Source organism: Triticum aestivum, chromosome 6B (assembly GCF_018294505.1).
Source record: "Triticum aestivum cultivar Chinese Spring chromosome 6B, IWGSC CS RefSeq v2.1, whole genome shotgun sequence".
Classification (NCBI taxonomy): domain Eukaryota; kingdom Viridiplantae; phylum Streptophyta; class Magnoliopsida; order Poales; family Poaceae; genus Triticum; species Triticum aestivum.
The window spans coordinates 33,363,761-33,385,514 of NC_057810.1; positions in this window are offsets into that span (position 1 = coordinate 33,363,761).

Consider the following 21,754-nt stretch of genomic DNA (forward strand, 5'->3'; position numbering starts at 1 on the left):
GTCCAGACGTTTGATATGTGTTCGTTGTAAACCAATGCCTCTGTAAACAATTCTAGGCTAGTTGTCAATTGATACCACCCACAACCCTCGTTAAAGTGCTGCGTTACTGCATCTCCACCTTCCGCGACCCTCTCCTCCCGGACCAGTATCGCCACCTCCCCGATCCTCTTCTTGTCCGGCACATGCGCCTCCCCGATCCCCTTCAAGCCCCACTCCGCCTCGCCTCGATCCTCTCTTCCTTTTCCATCGCCACCAGATGCGCGCCATGCCAGCCATCAGGCTTGACTGGCATGTCATTAGTGCTCCTCTGCTATCCCGTCGTTCCCGAAAGAAGCCCGCGCCGCCACACTCAAGCCTTCTCCGCCTGTCATCGATGGCCGTCGAGCAACTACTCTGGACATGTGCCTTATCCTCCTCCTCTTTGGTTGCGGCACCTATGCCTGGTAGCCAGCGCCGCCGTCCACGGTCGCCATCCTGTTTGCTGCCGCTGGCAAGATTTGATTTTCATTACACAGCTAAACCAAACAAGATTTGATTTTCCCAATACGGAGCTATTACGCCATCTAACTTGATTCCCTTTAGTTAATATTGCCATTCCTCAAAACGAACACCTCCATGTGTGCTGGTAATGTCACACATAGTTTTTCATAGCATGTGAGATTGAGGGGCACACTGTAGTATTATTTTTAAAAGCATGTGTGATGTAAAAAATCACACAGTTTTGGTCTAGAATGGGTATCTGGTAGACAAATGGGCCACACATGTTTCTTCCTAACATTGTGTAATATGCACATCTCACATATCTATTTAGTCTCTCATGAACACAACATGAAAATGTTAAATATTTGAAGGCATCAAAGCGAAAATGTGTCACACAGTTTAGGATTGCATAAAAGAACCATAAGATTGTATTGTTGAAAATATCAAGACTAACAGCAGTAAAACCAGGAAACAAAAGCATCGTCAGAAACTCTGTACCTGTCAAGTAAAAAAATGTATGCATAAACCGTCACATAACCCTTGTTAAACTATTCACTTGTCATTTACGTATTCGAGTCTGAAGGTAGCAGCCAGTCCTTGAAAATGGCCGGCTTTTGATCATTTTCAACTGGTGGACACAACTCACAGATATGGCCAAGGTGGCACTGCGAATGCTGGCTTGAAAGGTTTGGCCCTGTCGACGGTGTGAATGATAAAAGACCAGCTAGCACTTGGATTCAAGGGTGACCAGTAAAACTTGGATCCAAGTAACCTCAAAGAAATTGCACTATAAATCACAGAGGCATTAACGCAGTGCCCGACATCACCAAACTAACATCGGATCAGTGGAACAGGTTGAGCCTCACACCCGGCCATTAACGCCTTTGTCAGATCATCAGACTACGGCCGCATCCGTTTCATTGGGATTTCCTTCCACTGGAGAAAAGAAGGTGTGTCCATTGTTCATTGTGATGCTGGAGATACTCTAGCCTCTTGTTGAGCAGGGGCTCATCTTCAGCATGCCAAGTTAGTCATGTAATCATTCTGATCGTTGACACCTTGCTATGGACCTCGTCGTCATCACCATTGGTGACTATAATGGATGTTAGAGGATTTCAGGAAGATTGTGTACAAAGTTGAATGTGTTCGCCATCCTGAGGCCTGCCATTCCAAAACCTATCCTCGGAAAACTATATTACTACCTCGATCGTCTAAAAAACTAGGGATTTCATAAGGAGAGAACTCAGAAACTAGAATGATTGAATGGCACAATACCTATTAATCTGCTATATATGCATACAATGCCAATCCTATACCAGTTAAACACTTTGTATTTGCATTGGCTCATGCATAGGCCATATTATTACCACTGGAGAGCCATCCATTGTTTATATGGACAAGGTTGGTGTCGTGGTTCTAAGTCTGACAATCGAGTGGGGGGTAGGTATGGAGAGGCAAGGTCCTAGCTATGGAGAGGTTGTAAACACAAGAGATGTACGAGTTCAGGCCCTTCTCGGAGGAAGTAAAAGCCTTACGTCTTGGAGCCCGGAGGCGGTCGAGTGGATTATATGAGTATGGATTACAGGGGTGCGAACCCTTCTGCCTGTGGAGGGGGGTGGCTTATATAGAGTGCACCAGGACCCCTGCCAGCCCACGTAATGAAGGGTTTAAAGTACATTAAGTCTGGGGCGTTACTGGTAACGCCCCACATAAAGTGTCTTAACTACCATAAAATCTACTTAATTACAGACCGTTGCAGTACAGAGTGCTTCTTGACCTTCTGATGGTCGAGTGAGTCTTCATGGTCGAGTCCTTCAAGTCAGTCGAGTGGGTTCCTCGTAGGTCGACTGGAAGGTGATCTCTTCTAAGGGTGTCCTTGGATAGGGTATTTAGATCAGGTCTATGACCCTACCCTAGGTATATGACTCCATCATTAGCCCCCGAATGGATTGAGGCTTGAGTGAGGAAGGAGTTGACGTTGTTTCCGACTGGCTTTTGTGTGCTGGTCCTGCGCTGTCTTGGACCAATAACCTCTTTGTCGATAGCTTAGCACCTTTTCTTTAGTCGACTCGATCCATTCTTTTCTTTCGTTGAGTGATCTTTTGGACTTTGACAATTTCCGAGCGACGGATCGTAAGCAATCCCGCGTCTGACAGACCGATCTGCCGTTCGCGGATTCTGCGAGATATGAAATTTGGGGAAGCGCGCGAAGCGGGGCGGACCGCGGCGCTCGGATGGGATAGGGCATAGACGCCTCGATTCTCGCGCCGCCTTTTTCGCCACGTATCGCGTCCGCGCGACTGTTTCGGGATGTGATTAGATCGACCGGGCCCACCTATCATCCACTCGGAAGGGATCTTATAAATGCGCCCGACGAGGGTTTTTGAACAGTGCCTCTGCATTTCCTCTCTGCTCTCCTCGTCTCCGCCCAACGCGCCCGCTCTCGCCTCCGCACAACCTCTCCTCGCGCGTCCCGCCGGCAGCCATGGTGAAGGAGAAGACAGCGGCGCTGGAACGCGCGAAGAAGGCGTCGGCGACGGAGAAGGCGAAGGGGAGAACCACCAGTCGCGGCGGGTCTTCGTCTAGATCTCGTCTGCCGAACGGCTGGGTCCAGGGAGATTGGATCCGGTCGACCATCACGGAGAAGGATCTCCTCGACATGGCCAACGACGGTCTGATCCCCCACAGAGCCGCAAGGCTTCCGGGGAAAGAGTGGCAGCCCCAGCCAGAAGAGGGTGAGTGCGTGCTTCTGGCTACCCACGTCGACCGCGGATTTTCTTTGCCACCGAGTGTTTTCTTCCGTGGTTTCTTGAACTTCTTTGGGGCGCAACTCCACCACTTCACCCCGAATTCTATCGCATATCTTGCCGCGTTTGTGTCCATGTGTGAAAACTTTCTGGGTTGCCGACCGCACTAGGGTCTGTTCAAGCACATATTCACATGTCGCTCTCAGACCGTGAAGAAGGCGAGCCCAGGCGATGATAAAACCAAGGTTGTCCAGATGTGTGGAGGTCTGGGGATCCAGATGAGGAACAAGAGCACCTTCCCAGCCATGACGTTCCCCGAGTCAGTCAGAGGCTGGCAGTCGACCTGGTTCTACTGCCAGAATGAGTCGGCGCCGGGGCAGTCGAGTGGACTCCCTCAGTTTACCATGGACCGAGTGAACAAACCCTCCTCTCTGAAGGTGATTCCGGAGGAGAAAGCCGACGTGAAGATGCTGATGGAGCGCGTAGTTCAGTTGGTTCGAGAGGGAGTAACTGGTATGGATCTCTTGGAGGTTTTTCTTAGGCGGCGCATCCAGCCTCTTCAATTCCGAAGCCATTGCATGTGGTTGTACTGCGGAACTGAAGATGAGACTCGAATCCACCCAGAAGCAGTCGACGATGCCACGTTGGAAAGGTGGATGGCCGCGGTCACTGGGAACAAGGATAACCCCCGTGGAGCCAGAAGGATTCCTCCACTCGACCATCACAGCGTTCCAGACAAGGTATGTCCGCTCTACCTTCCATTGTATTCTTGTCATATTTATTTCTGTTTTCTCCGCAAATTGGTCGATTGATCTTTGTCTTTATGTCTATCAGGCCCTCACCGAGCTGTACTCGATGCCCAATGGAGCACAGGCTCCGACTGAAGAGGGAGAAGCGAGCGGGGGCGAGAGCCAGGAGGAGTGGGACTCGGATGCCGCTGAGGATGATGATGATGATGACAATGATGAGGAGTAAGAAGAGGAGGAGGAGGAGGTCGCTCCACCGCGCTCGGAAAGGCGGTCGAAGCTTGCCAATGACCCTGTGACTGAACGTGGCAAGGGGGTTGCGACTGTCGCGCAGTCGACCAAGCGCCCTCGGACCACATCTCCGGTGCCGACTGAAAAGGCGCCGAAGCAGTCCAGGGTGGCCCCGTCAAAGCCGACCAAGCTCCTGCCAAAGATGAAGGTGTCCATCCCCACCATATCAGGGTAAACATGCTGCTTAAGCCTTCTTGTTTTGTGCGAGCTTTATCTCTGATTGACACTTGAGTTAGCCGACTGATTCTTTGAAATTGCAGTGCTGCTACTTCTGAGACCTCAGCCAGGGCTGACGACCATGAGATGGAGGACGCAGCAACCTCGAACCCTGGTACTATACTCTTAATTCCGTTTTTAGTCGATTGACTCTTCGTCCCTAATTCTGATTCTTTTCTGTAGTCTCATCCAATGTCGTTATCACTCTTCCTGATGATGATGACGATGAGGAACCACTGAAGCACAGGAGGAGCAGGAAAGCGTCTGCCGGCAGGGTGGCACAGGATGTGACGGCGCCCGAGACTCTGGTCGCGGAGGAGGAGAACACCACTCGACACACCGTGTCTTTCGCGGTGCCGTTGACGAGTGCTCATCCTGCTTCGTCGAGTGCCGCACAACCTTCTCTCTTCACGACGCACCACGTCCCAGAGGACCAAGCCAGTGCTGCGAAGGAAGCGATACGCCAAGCAGGGGTCATGATGGAGCAGGTGAAGGCCATCCGGGAAGCAAGTCAAGCAGCTTAAGACGCCAGCTCCGCCCTTCAAAGCAATGTTCAGGTCAGTCGACCATCGCTTGTTCTGTTAGGATATGCTATCAAAAAACTTTTCTTTCCGGAATCCATAGCAGTCACCCACTGGGTGTGTCGATTGAAACTCCGTGTTAGCGGGGGCACGCTGAGTGCACCCGCTGGGTGTAGTCCCCAAGGCTAAGGTCGACTGCTGGCAGTCGACTTTAGGCTTTATAAGTAAAGTCTTTCCGTCGTTCGACTGAGGCGAATGGATTTCCCAAACCGGTGAGGGCACGCTGAGTGCACCACTGGGTGTAGTCCCCGAGACTATGGTCGACTGCTTGCAGTCGATTACAGTCTAAAGAATACGTCTCTTTTTTTTGGGGGGTCGACTGGTCGACTCTGTCTTTAATAGAACTAGTGGGGGCACGCTGAGTGCACCCACTGGGTGTAGTCCCCGAGACTACGGTCGAATGTTTGTATTCGGCTGTAGTCTTAGAAACGCATGATTTTCTCTTATCCACTCGGAAGTGGATTATCCTTGACATTTTGTCGATTGGTTCTTCGCAGAAATCCTGTGACCTTGCGGCTCGTTACACCGAGCTGGAGAACAAGCACATTCAGCTTGAGCTGGATCTGAAGCTGGTTCAGGAGAATCTGACGAAGGCAAAAGAGTAGACCAAAGGTATGTTTGGTGAGACCTCAACAACTGCTTTTTCCCTTCATTTGTTTCAAAATCTGATCTTGCTGTAACTTGCAGGTAAGGTGAAGGAGGCCCAGAAGAAAAAAGACCTTGAGCTAGCTGAGAAGATCAAGCTTGCTGACGAGAAGTTAGCTTCAGTCACCAAGCTCGAAGAAGAAAATACTAATCTGAAAGCTGCTCTTGGGATTGCTAACAAGGAAGTCAGTCAACTGAAACCTGACAAAGCTGTCTTGACCGACAAGGTCAGTCAGTTGACTGGGAAGAAAAATGATCTGGAGGCCTTCCTGAGTGCACTTGCCAAGAAGCTGTTCCTTATGCTCGAAGGTAATCCTTTACGCTCGACAATCATTTTCAACAGTGATCTTTCCATTCGACCATTGCCTTGACTCGGTGATTGTCCTTGCAGAATTTTGTCAAAACTTTGAAGAGGAAACTAGTCGGCTGGAACCAAACCTTGATCCCGTCAAATCTCCGGTGAACGATGAAGTTGCCATGAATGTGTTCCGACTCAGGTCTCGTGTTGCAGCTGTCGTTGACTATCTTGAAAGGCTGAAGGTCGCCACTTCTCGCATCGACACCACGCTCTGGCCTAGGGAGACACTCCAGAATGACCTCAAGTCGCTGATGGCTCGACTAAACACAGTTCCTGATCGAGTGCAGGAGTGGAAAAAATCCTCCGCTAGGTGCGGTGCAGATGTTGCTCTATGTCTGGCCCGAGTCCACTACAAGGATGCACGAGAAGACAAGCTGGCGGCTCTTCGTGTGGCCAACACCAAGAAACACGACTTCAGGTCTTTCATGGAAACCTTCATTGCTGCCGCCACTCGGATCGCAGACGGAATTGATCTTGATGAGTTTGTTGCGCCTTCCAGCCCTCCACAGGAGGGGTAAAAAACTTCTTTGAGCTCGACCCTTTAAATTTGCCTCGGTATGCCGAGTGATTTTGTAACCGATAAACCTTAACAGGCTTAGCGCCTGAGCACTTTCGGTTCCTTTAGGTATCAATCTGAACTTGGATTTGACGTTTGAATATGCTTGCTTTTTGGCTCGAAATGTCTTTTGCAGGTTTAAAGCAAGACGCCCACTGCAGTCGACTTATTCTCTTACATCCACTTAGGCGAGCACTGGGCTGCAGCTAAGCCTCCGAGTGAGAGGTTTGCTCTTCACTCGGTAGGATTTTTATACCTTAGGCGAGCACTGGGCTGCAGCTAAGCCTCCGAGTGAGAGGTTTGCTCTTCACTCGGTAGGATTTTTATACCTTAGGCGAGCACTGGGCTACAGCTAAGCCCCCGAGTGAGAGGTTTGCTCTTCACTCGGTAGGATTTTTATACCTTAGGCGAGCACTGGGCTGCAGCTAAGCCCCCGAGTGAGAAGTTTGCTCTTCACTCGGTAGGATTTTTATACCTTAGGCGAGCACTGGGCTGCAGCTAAGCCCCCGAATGAGAGGTTTGCTCTTCACTCGGTAGGATTTTTATACCTTAGGCGAGCACTGGGCTGCAGCTAAGCCCCCGAGTGAGAAGTTTGCTCTTCACTCGGTAGGATTTTTATACCTTAGGCGAGCACTGGGCTGCAGCTAAGCCCCCAAGTGAGAGGTTTGCTCTTCACTCAGTAGGATTTTTATACCTTAGGCGAGCACTGGGCTGCAGCTAAGCCCCCGAGTGAGAAGTTTTCTCTTCACTCGGTAGGATTTTTATACCTTAGGCGAGCACTGGGCTGCAGCTAAGCCCCCGAATGAGAGGTTTGCTCTTCACTCGGTAGGATTTTTATACCTTAGGCGAGCACTGGGCTGCAGCTAAGCCCCCGAGTGAGAAGTTTGCTCTTCACTCGGTAGGATTTTTATACCTTAGGCAAGCACTGGGCTGCAGCTAAGCCCCCGAGTGAGAGGTTTGCTCTTCACTTGGTAGGATTTTTATACCTTAGGCGAGCACTGGGCTGCAGCTAAGCCCCCGAGTGAGAAGTTTGCTCTTCACTCGGTAGGATATTTATACCTTAGGCGAGCACTGGGCTGCAGCTAAGCCCCCAAGTGAGAGGTTTGCTCTTCACTCGGTAGTATTTTCACATTGCACTTGTGGCGGAGCTCAGAGGAGAGGGTTGCAGTCGACCTGCACCTCGTCCTCCTTACGACCGCACGTTGTATTTGTGGCGTAGCTCAGAGGAGAGGGTCGCAGACGACCTGCACCTCGTCCTCCTTACGACCGCACGTTGTACTTGTGGCATAGCTCAGAGGAGAGGGTCGCAGTCGAGCTGCACCTCGTCCTCCTTACGACCGCACTGTACTTGTGGCGTAGCTCAGAGGAGAGGGTCGCAGTCGACCTGCACCTCGTCCTCCTTACGACCGCACGTTGTACTTGTTTTTAGGCGAGTGTTTAAACTGCAACTAAGCCTCCGAGTGGGAGTCTGGCTCTCCACTCGGTAGGATTTTATTAGAACTTAGGCGAGTACTTGGACTGCAGCTAAGCCTCCGAGTGGGAGTCTGGCTCTCCACTCGGTAGGATTTTATTAGAACTTAGGCGAGTACTTGGACTGCAGCTAAGCCTCCGAGTGGGAGTCTGGCTCACCACTCGGTAGGATTTTGTTGAAACTTAGGCGAAACGGATTCGCAGCTAAGCCCCCGAGTGGGAGGCTGTCTCACTGCTCGGTAAGGATTTTTTACAAACTTAGGTGAAACGGATTCGTGGCTAAGCCCCCGAGTGGGAGGCTGGCTCACCACTCGGTAAGGATTTTTTACAAACTTAGGCGAAACGGATTCGCGGCTAAGTCACCCACTGAGGGGAAAATTTTATTGGACAAATAAAAAGTGACAAAAATTATGGAGAAATTATGACACTATTATTTTGTAATCCATGAACTACAGAAGTATTTTATTACAACTCATTCGAGTGAAAACTTTAAGTGTAAAACGGGCGGAGTAGTTCCGCGTTCCAAGCTCGGGGCTCGTCGATATTGTGCTCGACATTGTAGAGACGGTACGCCCCGTTGTGGAGAACCTTGGTGACGATGAATGGTCCTTCCCAAGAAGGAGCAAGCTTGTGTTGTTTCTGCTGATCCACTCGGAGGACCAGATCTCCTTCCTGGAAGGCTCGACTCTTCACCTTTCTGGCATGGAAGCGATGCAAGTCTTGTTGGTAAATGGTCGATCGGATCAGAGCCATCTCCCTTTCTTCCTCTAAAAGGTCGACTGCGTCCTGCCGCGCTTGTTCAGCTTCTGCTTCGTTGTAGAGTTCAACTCGAGGAGCATTGTGGAGAAGATCACTCGGCAAGACTCCTTCAGCTCCGTAAACCAAGAAGAATGGAGTTCTTCCGGTCGACCGATTTGGCGTGGTCCGCAGTCCCCAAAGCACCGAGGGAAGTTCATCGACCCATGCTCCAGCTGCATGTTTGAGATCACGCATCAGTCGGGGTTTCAACCCTTTGAGGATCAGGCCATTGGCTCACTCTGCTTGTCCATTCGACTGCGGATGGGCGACTGAAGCGTAGTCGACTCGTGTGCCTTGAGAGTTGCAGAAATCTCTGAATTCCTCTGAATCAAAGTTCGACCCATTATCTGTAATGATGCTGTGCAGGACTCCATATCTGAATATCAGTTCCCTGATGAAGCTAACAGCAGTACCGGTGTCAAGGTTCTTGATGGGTTTCGCCTCGATCCACTTGGTGAACTTGTCGACTGCCACCAACACATGCGTGAAACCGCTTCGACCTGTTCTCAAGGGGCCGACCATATCCAACCCCCATACTGCGAAGGGCCAGACGAGTGGAATGGTCTTCAGAGCTGACGCAGGCTTGTGTGACATATTCGAGTAGAACTGACATCCTTCGCACTTGTCCACTATTTCCTTTGCCATCTCATTCGCCTTTGGCCAATAGAATCCGGCTCGGTATGCTTTGGCCACGATGGTCCGAGAGGACGCATGATGACCACAGGTCCCCGAGTGGATATCATCAAGGATGATTCGACCTTCTTCTGGCGTTATGCACTTCTGACCAACTCCAGTCGCGCTCTCCCTGTATAACTGTCCTTTCATTACGATAAAGGCTTTGGATCGACGGACGATCTGTCGAGCCTCTTCCTCATCCTCTGGGAGCTCTTTTCTCAGGATATACGCGATATGTGGAACTGTCCAGTCGAGAATGACCACTAAGACCTCCATGACCAAGTCGACCACTGCTGGGACCTCAACCTCAGTCGGATCTGTGGCACTCTTGGGCTGTGGAGCTTCTTCGGTGAAAGGATCTTCTTTGACTGACGGAGTGTGTATATGCTCCAAGAACACACCACTCGGAATGACTTCTCTCTTGGAACCTATCTTTGCCAGATCATCAGCTGCTTGATTTTTCAGTCGGCGTATGTGATGGAGCTCTAACCCCTCAAACTTCTTTTCCAGCTTCCTCACTGCATTGCAGTATCCAGTCATGGCCGGGCTTCTCACGTCCCACTCCTTCATCACTTGGTTGATCACTAGATCCGAGTCGCCATAAACCATAAGGCGACAGACGCCGAGTGAAATGGCCATGCGCAACCCATACAGAAGGGCCTCATACTTCGCCTCATTGTTGGAGGAATCAAAGTGAATCTGGAGCACATATCTGAGCTTATCTCCTCTGGGGGAAACCAAGACCACCCCAGCACCGGAACCATTCAACTTCTTAGAGCCATCCAAGAACATGGTCCAATGCTCCGAGTGAACTTCAGTCGGCTGCTGTTGTTCAATCCACTCGGCGAGGAAATCCGCTATTGCCTGGGACTTAATGGCTTTCTTTGCCTCGAACTTGATATCAAGGGGAAGAAGTTCAATCGCCCATTTCGCCACTCGACCAGTTGCATCTCTGTTGTGCAGAATCTCTAAAAGTGGAGCGTCGCTGACGATTGTGATGGAATGATCAGAGAAATAATGAGCAACCTTCTTCGTGGTCATGTATATCCCATACACAAGCTTCTGATAATGAGGGTATCTCTGCTTGGATGGAGTTAAAACTTCAGACAGATAGTATACTGGGCGTTGAACTTTGAAGGCTTTCCCTTCTTCTTCCCCCTCGACCGTAAGTACTGTACTGATGACTTGTCCTATGGCTGCGATATAAAGCAACAAAGGCTCTTTACTGATTGGAGCAGCAAGCACCGGCTGGGTGGAGAGCAGAGCTTTTAACTTGGCAAACGCTGCATCAGCTTCTGGAGTCCACTCGAACTTGTCTGCCTTCTTCATCAGTCTGTAAAGAGGCAATGCCTTTTCACCGAGTCGTGAGATGAATCGACTTAATGCGGCCAAGCATCCAGTAAGCTTCTGGACATCGTGCACCCGCACAGGGCGTTTCATTCGGAGAATAGTGCTGATCTTCTCTGGATTAGCGTCGATCCCTCACTCGGAAACGAGAAAACCGAGTAACTTGCCACCAGGAACTCTGAATGTGCACTTTGATGGATTGAGCTTGATATCATACCTTCTAAGGTTGGCAAATGTTTCGGCGAGGTCAGCGAGCAGGTCGGAACCTTTTCGTGACTTGACCACGATATCATCCATATACGCTTCCACATTCCGACTGATTTGAGTGAGTAAACACTTCTGAATCATTCGCATAAATGTGGCTCCAGCATTCTTGAGACCGAATGGCATGGTGATATAGCAGAAGCACCCGAATGGAGTGATGAAAGCTGTTTTTATCTCATCGGGTCCGTACAGACGGATCTGATGGTACCCGGAATAGGCGTCTAGAAAAGATAATCTCTCGCATCCCGCGGTCGAGTCAACAATTTGATCAATGCGAGGGAGAGGAAAATGATCTTTCGGGCATGCCCGATTGATGTGTTTGAAATCAATGCACATTCGGAGCGATTTGTCCTTCTTAGGAACCATGACGATATTAGCGAGCCACTCGGAGTGGTATATCTCTCGGATAAATCCTGCCACTAACAGTCGAGCCACTTCCTCACCAATAGTCTTTCTCTTCTAGAAGGCGGACCGTCGAAGATGCTCTTTGACTGGTTTTGCTGATGAGTCGACTCTAAGGCGATGCTCAGCCAGTCCCCTGGGAACACCTCGCATGTCAGCTGGCTTCCATGCAAAAATGTCTCAGTTCTCACGGAGGAACTGGATGAGCGCTTCTTCCTATTTCGGGTCGAGTGTTGTGGAGATGTGGGTCGGGGCTGCATTGGGGTCGGTCGGGTGAATGTGAACAGGCTTCGTCTCACCGGACGACTGAAATGCAGATTCTGTGGCGGGCTTCTTGGATCGCAGCAAATCAGTCGGTTCTGCGTTTTGCTTGTATTCTTCAAACTCGACCGCTATCACTTGGGAATCGGCAATCTTTGAGCCCTTCTGAAAACACTCTTCTGCCTTCTTCCGATCACCGGTGACGGTGATCACTCCTTTGGGGCTGGGCATCTTTAGTTTGAGGTACACGTAACATGATCGAGCCATGAACCGTGCGTAAGCAGGTCTCCCCAAAATGACATGATACGCGCTCTGAAAATCCACGACCTCAAACGTCAACTTTTCCTTGCGAAAATGCTTTGAATCACCAAACACCACATCCAGAGCTATTTGGCCGAGTGACTCGGCCTTCTTTCCTGGTATAACTCCATGAAAGCTCATGTTACTGGTGCTCAGTCGGGACATCGGAATGCCCATTCCTTTCAGTGTGTCTGCATACAACAAGTTCAGTCCGCTACCACCGTCCATCAGCACTTTCGTCAGCCGAGTGCCTTCGACAACTGGGTCGACCACCAAAGCTTGCCTCCCGGGGGTGGCAATATGAGTCGGGTGATCAGACTGGTCGAATGTGATGGGTGTTTGGGACCATCTCAAATAACTTGGTTTTACTGGGGAAAACATGTTCACCTCACGGTTAATGACCTTCAATCGGCTCTTGCTTTCCACATCAGCGAAGATCATCAGAGTGGAGTTGACATGCGGATATCCTCCCTCACTGTCCTCCTTGTCTTCGGCCTTGTCCGACTCCTTTTCCTTGTCCTTGGACTGTTTTCCCTGAAACTGCTGGATCAGGAGACGACATTGGCGAGTGGTATGCTTTGGGTAAATGATATTGCCCTCTTCATCTTTCTTCGTGTGGATGTGACATGGCATATCCATCACGTCGTTTCCCTCTTTATCCTTCACTTTCTTAGGATTCCAGGATCCTTTTGGTTTCCCTTTGAACTTTCCCTGAGTCACGGCCAGAGCCTCTCCAGGAGCTGCTAGTTTGGCTTTCCGCTTCTGTTTCCGACTTGTGTTTCCCTTCTCCGACTGACTCGGCTTGTACTTGCCGCTACGGAGTCGGTCTTCTTCTTCACCGTTGGCGTACTTGGTAGCAATCTCCATCATCCGATTCAGGGTCATGTCGCCGGTTCGACCAAACTTCAAACTCAATTCTCTGTTCTTGACGCCATCTTTGAAGGCGCAGACTGCTTGATGATCAGACATATTCTCCACGGTATGATGCAGAGTGATCCATCTCTGAATATACTCTCCGAGAGTCTCATTCGTCTTCTGCACACAGACTTGCAGCTCTGTCAATCCAGCTGGTCGCTTGCAAGTCCCTTCAAATGTTCTGACGAACACTCGGGACAGATCTTCCCAAGTGTAAATGCTTCTAGGAGGTAACTGATTCAGCCACGCTCTGGCAGAACCTTCCAACATGAGGGGCAAATGCTTTATGGCCACCTCGTCATTCCCACCACCAATCTGAACCGCTCGGTAGTCCTCAAGCCAAGTTTCAGGCTTAGACTCACCAGTGAACTTGCTTACTCCAGTTGCTAACCTGAAATTGGGGGGAATCACCGCGGCCCTGATAACCCTGCTGAAACACTCTGGACCAGAAACATGCGCTCGACTGCTTGTGGGCGCATCTCTGTCGAGCCCACCCCGATGGGCTGTGTTTCGGTCGACCAAGCCTTGCACGATAATGGATCGCGCGTCAAAGCCTGGTTCCCGGGGGTCGACTGGAGCTCTTCGCCCCACACTGAGTTGACGCCTGTCATCTTGCTGCCGAGGAGCGTAAGACCCACCCCTCGGGGGGGGGGGGGGGAAGTGGGCACTCGATGCCTATCATCACGATCGTGTTGGTCTACGTACTGGTCTCGCCGATTATCGCGTCCTTCACGCCGCGGAGGCGATCTGGGACTATGAGCCGACTGAACCGTATTCACAGCGACGGATCGACTGTGAATTCTGTTACGCGACTGCGACACGGCTGAATTCTGGTCTCCTGCTGCCCGGAGCAAATCCCTGATCTGCATCAAGCCTCTGCCAGCTTCCGACTGAGAGGGCTGGATGGACTCTGCTATACGGGTTGCAGCTGCTAAATTCTGAATTGGGGTTCGATATACCTGAGTCGGCGGGAAGAGCTGACATCGATTGGCGTCGGGTGCTCGTTGCCGCGCGCGCTCGTCGAGTGCTCGCTGAAGATTTTCCAGACGAGCGCGTTCAGCCAAGTTAGCCAAACGTGCCTCCTCCAAAGCGCGAGCCTCTGGGGTTTCTCCCGCGATGGGAGTATGCAGGGCATCCATGTTCCTGCGGCGGAGCTCTTCCCTCTGCAGAGAGTCGAGTGGCTCGGGCTGGTACTCTTCATGGTCCCGTACGGGGTCGCCTCCACCGCCTGCCCCGCCCTGCCCCGCCCTCATGGGCGAAGCCAGGAGGACTGCGAGGTCCGTTGACCATCAAGATTTCCGCCGCCGGATCACTGCTATCGCATTCGGATGCAGTCTCTACGGAGCCAGTCGACAGATCGAACAGGCTGTAGAGGGATTGGTCGGGCTCGATTGCCGCAACTTGGGCGGTGGCCGTCTGGCGAGCCACCGCGTGCTTCACCCACCACTGGAGCCTCGACCGACCAGAGCGCTTGCGCTGGTGGGAGACCGGGAGGGTGGCCGATAGGGGAGTCGACCGATACGGGGTCGACGGTTGCCGCAGCAGAACGCCGTGGACACATGCGCGAAAATGCGTCGCACCGCGGACGGGGAGCGCATCAACGTCGAGTGGAGCTTCCTGGAGCCAAGCGGAGTCGTCGGTGATGAAGGTGAGAGCGCTAAGACGAATCTCGCGGCCCTCGACCAAAACTCCGGTAGCAACCATGATGAAAGTACTCGGAAGAATCGCAACTTCTCCAGAAAATCGCTAAAACACCGGCCCCACGGTGGGCGCCAACTGTCGTGGTTCTAAGTCTGACAGTAGAGTGGGGGTAGGTATGGAGAGGCAAGGTCCTAGCTATGGAGAGGTTGTAAACACAAGAGATGTACGAGTTCAGGCCCTTCTCGGAGGAAGTAAAAGCCTTACGTCTCGGAGCCCGGAGGCGGTCGAGTGGATTATATGAGTATGGATTACAGGGGTGCGAACCCTTCTGTCTGTGGAGGGGGGTGGCTTATATAGAGTGCGCCAGGACCCCTGTCAGCCCACGTAATGAAGGGTTTAAAGTACATTAAGTCTGGGGCGTTACTGGTAACGCCCCACATAAAGTGTCTTAACTACCATAAAGTCTACTTAATTACAGACCGTTGCAGTACAGAGTGCTTCTTGACCTTCTGATGGTCGAGTGAGTCTTCATGTCGAGTCCTTCAAGTCAGTCAAATGGGTTCCTCGTAGGTCGACTGGAATGTGATCTCTTCTAAGGGTGTCCTTGGGTAGGGTATTTAGATCAGGTCTATGACCCTACCCTAGGTATATGACTCCATCAGTTGGCATCCGTCTTAACCATGGCCGGGTATAGAGCAATACCTAAGTTCACATGTACTTCTTCCGTCCCAAATTAAGTGTCTGAACTTTGGGATGGAGGGAGTACTACTTACAACAATTTTTAGATTTACCTCACTTTGCTAAATATGGTATGCTCGTCCCATGAACAATTGCTTGTACAGAGCCTCGCATCAGGCCCGCTAAAGATGCAAAAAGTACTTATCCATACTCATTTGGTTGACTAAAATGAATCTATCTTTCTTCGTTTGATCAGTTACACTACGATATTCCTTTGTATGTCTCCCAAATAGAATGGATATGTAATTAAATGTGGCTGGTAAACACATACAAAAAAAAAGGATTCTACTTCGTGTATGAAGATGGCTTACAGAAAACAAAAAATCAAGACGTGTCATCATTCTAAAATCATCCTGCTAACCAATCAACACCCATCAAGGTTTTTCTTTTTGAACTAGGCATGACCCCTTTTCATTAACTGAACACAAAAATACTACTGTCTGAACTAGAGAAAGTAAGGGGATAGGAAAGAGAAAAGTGAGTCAAACGCATCACCGGGAAAAATTCAGTGTAAGTGCTCGTCATCGAAACATCCACTGCGTGGAAGAAATTCAACAACACCATACTAACCTACCACCAGCTCAAAGCTCACACGGGAGCAGATATAGCTAAGATAGGCCCTCAGGCAGAAACTAGGCAATTCAAACAATACTACAACCAGCCAAAATCAACAGCCAGCTCCTCCCAGACACGCTTGCACTCCTCAAGCTCCTAGCTGGACGAAGCACCTTTCTGCGCAACCGCGTAAATCCTCGTCATGTTCATTTCATTATCCCAATGAAGTTTATGTACTGCAAATTTACAGATTGATTCCTATTGGAAATTATCTTAACATTTTTATAACATCTCTCAAGTATTCTCTAGAATGGAAAATCTCTAGAGAATTTATTAAAAGAACTTTTTAGAATTTTCTGCAACTGAATTAAATCAACGGAATGTTTCTTGATTTCATTCTAGACTCGCATTGTCACTAGGCCGCCTACAGGGTACAGGTCCAGTGCACAATTAGTAATCATCCAACGAATCGCCCTACCACGCATCGGCATCCAACCAATTCGCCCATCAAAAAAAAAAATCACAGCTCGCCACCACCGGCGCTGCCTCCGCCTCCGAAGCACCATCCTCACCCATCTCGCCCTCCGCTTCTCCCTGCTCCACTCTCTGCCACGTCCTCTCTGCCACCGCGGCCCGCATTTCCCCAAACCCTAGTAGCTTCCCCGTCAAGGACTACCTTGTCAGCACCTGCGGCCTCACCCGACCCCAAGCCCGCAAGGCTTCTACCAAGCTCTCCCACCTCAAGTTCCCGTCCAGGCCCGATGCCGTTCTCGCCTTCCTCGCCAGCCTCAGCTTCTAGTGGCAGAGCCGGGTTCACCGAAATGGGTGTACAAAATTCAAGATTTGACGAATTTTCTTGCTATTTTCTCATGTATATGTGTTTTATCTACCTAGTATGTGCTTTCCTATGAGAATTAATGGGTGTACACATGTACACCCATGTCCCCTTGTAGCTCTGCCCATGTCGGCATCTCCATCACCGATGTTGTCGTTGTGGCTGTCGCCAAGGACCCGCGGTTCGTCTATGCCAAAGTGGACGAAACACTGCCTCCCATCGTTGTCGGGCTCGCCAGCCTCAGTCTGTCACGTTCTGAGATCGGCCGCCTCATCTCGCTCACCCCCGCCAACTTCCTCTCTGGGCTCACCGATGCCGTCCTGGCCTTCCTCCCCGGCCTTGGCCTCTCGAGCGTCGATACCGCCGCCGCCGCCAAGGACCATGTGCCATATCATCAATCGAGTTTATATTCACAAGTTCTTGAAGAAGACATCGTATGAAATTATCACCGTTAACATGTCGCACACCAGCCAGGAGTCATCACCATGGGTGACTGGACTACATGTTAGACAGTCGATCAAGGATCATGTATAAAAGTGAATGTGTTCGCTATCCTGAGACCTAACATTCCCAAACTATCCAAAATAAATCGATAATACTTCGCTGTTCATCTAAGAAAACTAGAGGTTTCAGAAGGAGAGAACTCAAACCAGAATAACTGACATATTGCGCTATTAATCTATTATATATGCACCCAAAGCCAGCGTCCTCTCTTTTCAGTAATCTGCATTTTCTTTGGCTTATCCATAGTCCATTTTATAGTTACTTGAGAACCGTCCTTTCGTTCATATGGACATGGTGGGGATCTGTTTGAACCATGGCCAAGCATAGAGCAATAATTAAGTTCACATGCACTATCTATATCTATCTATACCTCTATATCTATATCTATCTATCTATACCTACCTCTATTAATTTGTGACTCCCTAAAAATTCCAACAATAATTAGAATTTACGAGCCGTTAATCTGGTGGGGACCAAATTATTATGGTGTAGATCGACTCATGGCATCCTCCATAAAAAAATGGGAAACTATTGTGTACGGTGCGCCGGCTGAAGCTTCGGCCGGTCGCACCGATTCGTTCGCATGCGCACTCGCGCATAGGCAACCACGTAGGCAGCTGGCCCACCCACGATCCACTTTTTACTGACCTTATCTCTTCACGCGTCTTTCACCCCAAGAATTCTTTTCTACGCCACAGCCTATCACACATCGTCTTCTACCCCATGCTAGGACCATCCCCCCCCCCCCCCCCCCCCAATACTACCGTACGCGACGAGGTGCTGGGACTCCAGCGAACATGTTGCGGCGAGCTTCTCCACCTCTCCGTACAGGGCTCGGACAGTGCCGGAGCTGCAACCGGCGGCGCGTTTTTGCTACTAACTGTGGTCGCCGGTGCTGGAAAAGAAGACCACGTCGGCACTTTTTTCCTACAGCCCAATAGAGCAAAGTTGCAACCTCTGCCATGTTTTGCTGGAACCAGCATTTGCTTTGTGATGCATCATTTGATTTGCTTTCGTCGGTGACGACGGCGGCTGTCCTTATTTGCTGCAACGGACAGGAAAAAAGCTTCTACCGCTGAGCTTTTTTGCTACCACGACGATCGGCGAAAGTAGCGACCAGAACTGGTTTGCAAACAAGCGAGTTGTTTTGGTAGGAAGCTCAGAGCTGGAACCAGCTTCTGGTTTTGCTACAACCGGCAAAATCAAGAGCTGGAACCGTATGTGATTTTGCTGCATCCATCATGGCGGAACTACGACCAGTGACGGTGGCAACATTATTTTGCTGCAACCGATCTTTTGATTTTGCTACTATTGCTGAGGGATTTTGCTACATCCATCATGGAGGAGTCGCGACCCGCGATGGAGGCGACGGCGATTTTGCTTCAACTGTCGTTCTCTTTTGCTACGACCGGTGTTTTTTTTGCTACATCCATGAACGGCGTTGAATCTTGGCCGTTGCTGGCGCAACCCCGGACAGCGAGCTTCGACGGCGAGGGGGCGGCGACGGCGTATCAGGGTGCTGCAATCATGGAGCTCGTCGGCGAGCTGCTGCCGTCGCCACCGGAGCTACCACCGCGGGTGGACGCGGTTACATGCGTGGAGCCGGCGACCGGCGCCGAGGGCGGCGAGGGCGGTGACCGGCGGTGAGGGAAGGCGAGGAGGCGAGGCGGTAGGCGCGTGCGGGGCGGCACTCCTTTTCCTCTTGTTATTCCCGAGCAGAGGTTAACGATGAGGACAGGGACAGTTTTTTTTTGGACTGTGGGAAACAAATCGAACGGGTGTACATGCAGATCAAACGGCTACAGGCAGACCGGCCGAAAAATTCGGCTGGCGCACCGGCGCCCAGCGGTGGCCTAAAAAAATCCACGGGTTGCAAAAAAAAAAAACTAATTCCACCTGCCCTCCGTATTCCTGAATATCTCTCCCCCCGTGCAAACACAGTTCCATCTATCTCTCCGTGTTCTCTCTTCCCCGTATCATCCTCTCTCTTTCTCCCCCGACCGACCCTTCCTCTCCATCCTCTCTGTTCCTGGATGGAAAACAAAAGAATCATCTCTCTCCAACCTGAAGCAAGCAAGTTTGGCGCCGTGGATCCAGTTGATCAACATCTTATTGCCTCAAATTTGAGGTCCTTATCGAGATTGGGTTCAACTCGAAAAGAAAAAAAAAACATCTGGACCTAAGCTCCCATCGATACCAGGTATGGCGATGCAAGATGGATAATGAGCCTCGAACTTCATGTGTGCTAGCAGGTCTCGGCATGAACTGTGTGCATCCAGGCCCAGCTCTACCCCCAACCTACATGGAGATCCTGCAGTATATGCCGCTCCAACACAAATCTCTCTGATCTCAGGTAACCATACTCTCATCTTCAAAGTCCAATCATGCGCTGCTTCGATCTAGAACTGTTAGCATACTGTATTTGTACACTGTATTGTACCGTAGACAGGAGTGCGTGTGTGCAGTTTTCCTTGTAAGCACACTCGCCCACCTCTCCTGATCATGGCCACCCCACGACCTCGATCGTGGCTGCGTGCCCCTCTCTGTAAACTATATCTATGCCCAAGTGCAATAGAATCGATGCATTCGATCTCTTCTCCTGAAATATGGTATCAGATACTGAGGAAACCAACCCCTTCGCACCTGATCTCCCTCCCACTTCCGCTGCCATGGACGGCAACCCCGTCCCCTCTCCCACCTCCTCCGACGATGGCGATCGCGCAGCCGCTGGCCTTCTCCAGAATGCCTTCCTCCAGCCGCTCCGCACCTTCCCCGCGTTTGTCCTTCAGACCATCGACATCCGCCATCATGTTCCCATCGTCCTCGACCTCCATGCCGGCAACTACTCGCAATGGCGGCGCTTCTTCCACACCATCGTCGGCATGTTCGGCGTCCGCGATCATCTCATCGCCCCTGCTGCCCCGGCTCACCGCGACCCTGAGTGGGTGATGATCGACCACTGCATCGTTCACTGGCTATACGCCACCATCTCGTCGGAGCTGCTCGACGCGGTCATGCAGCCCGAGGACACCGCCGCCGTTCTTTGGGCGGCCATCGAGGCGATCTTCCACGACAACCAGCTGTCTCGCGCCGTGTACGTCGACGCCGAGTACCACGCCCTCGTCCAGGGCGATCTCACGATCATGCAGTACTGCACTCGCCTGAAGGCATTCGCCGATCAACTTCGCGACCTCGGCCAGCCCGTCTCCGAGACCCACCAGCTCTTCAACATGATCCGTGGCCTCGGCCGCCAGTACCACGGTGCCATTCCTCATCTCACCTCGCGCGTGCCCCTGCCCTCCTTCCTGCAGGCTCGTTCTTTCCTGCTGCTGGAGGAACACCGCACGGAGCAGACGGCTCGTCTCTAGCATGCGCACGCCATGATGGCCGGGCGCGCTCCGGCACCGCCTACTACGCCTGCGCCACCTCCTCCGACTTCGCCAGCCACCCCGCCCCCTGACTCGGGGCATGGCCGTGGCCGTGGCCGGCGTCGCGGTCGTGGCACTCCGGGCGCGTCTTCTTCGTCCGCCCCGCCGCCCGCTCGCCCGCCCGCCCTCCCTGGCCAGGCGCCCGGTGCCAACTCCTGGACCGGCTTGCTGCAAGCCTGGCCCATGGCCTGGCGCACGCCGGCGCTGGCATCCTCGGTCCTCCCCCCGGCATGCCTCATCAGCAGGCCTACTTCGCCGCCCCAAGTGCGCCCCCGCCGTCGTCTGGCTACGGCATCTACGGCCCGCCTCCCGGCTTCCACTACGGCGACTCGGGTGCCAGCTCCAGCACCGCACCACCGCCTCCACAACCCTGGGACATGGGGGCCTTGCGCACGCCCGTGCAGGCCGCGTCCACCTCCTCTCCCGCCGCGGGGAGCACATCGGACTGGTACCTCGACTCCGGCGCGGTATCCCACATGACGGCCAATCCTGGTAACCTCCATTCCCTTGTCCCCCACTCCTCTCCAACCCAGATCGTGGTCGGCAATGGTGATCACTTGCCAATCACGCACACTGGCCACAGTTCTCTGATCGCCACCAACTCCTCTCTTGTCCTTCATAATGTTCTAGTTTCACCATCTCTATTGACAAACCTTCTCTCCGTTCGTCAACTGACTCGTGACAATCCTGTTTCTGTCGAATTTGACAAATTTGGCTTTTCTGTCAAGGACATCAGCACCCGCCAGGTGATCCTGCGTTGTGACTCCACCGGTGACCTGTACCGTGTGACACCCGGCCACGCGCTCCCTTCCTCCGATCCGTTCGCCGGCGTCGCCACCGTGGAGCTGTGGCACCAGCGTCTGGGCCACCCTGGGGATGATGCTCTTCGCCGCGTACTGCTTCAGTTCCCTTTCAGCTATGCGCCCTCGGATGTTCACTCCTGCCGCGCCTGCCGGCTGGGCAAGCACTCTCGTCTGCCGTTCGCCACTTCGCATAGTCGT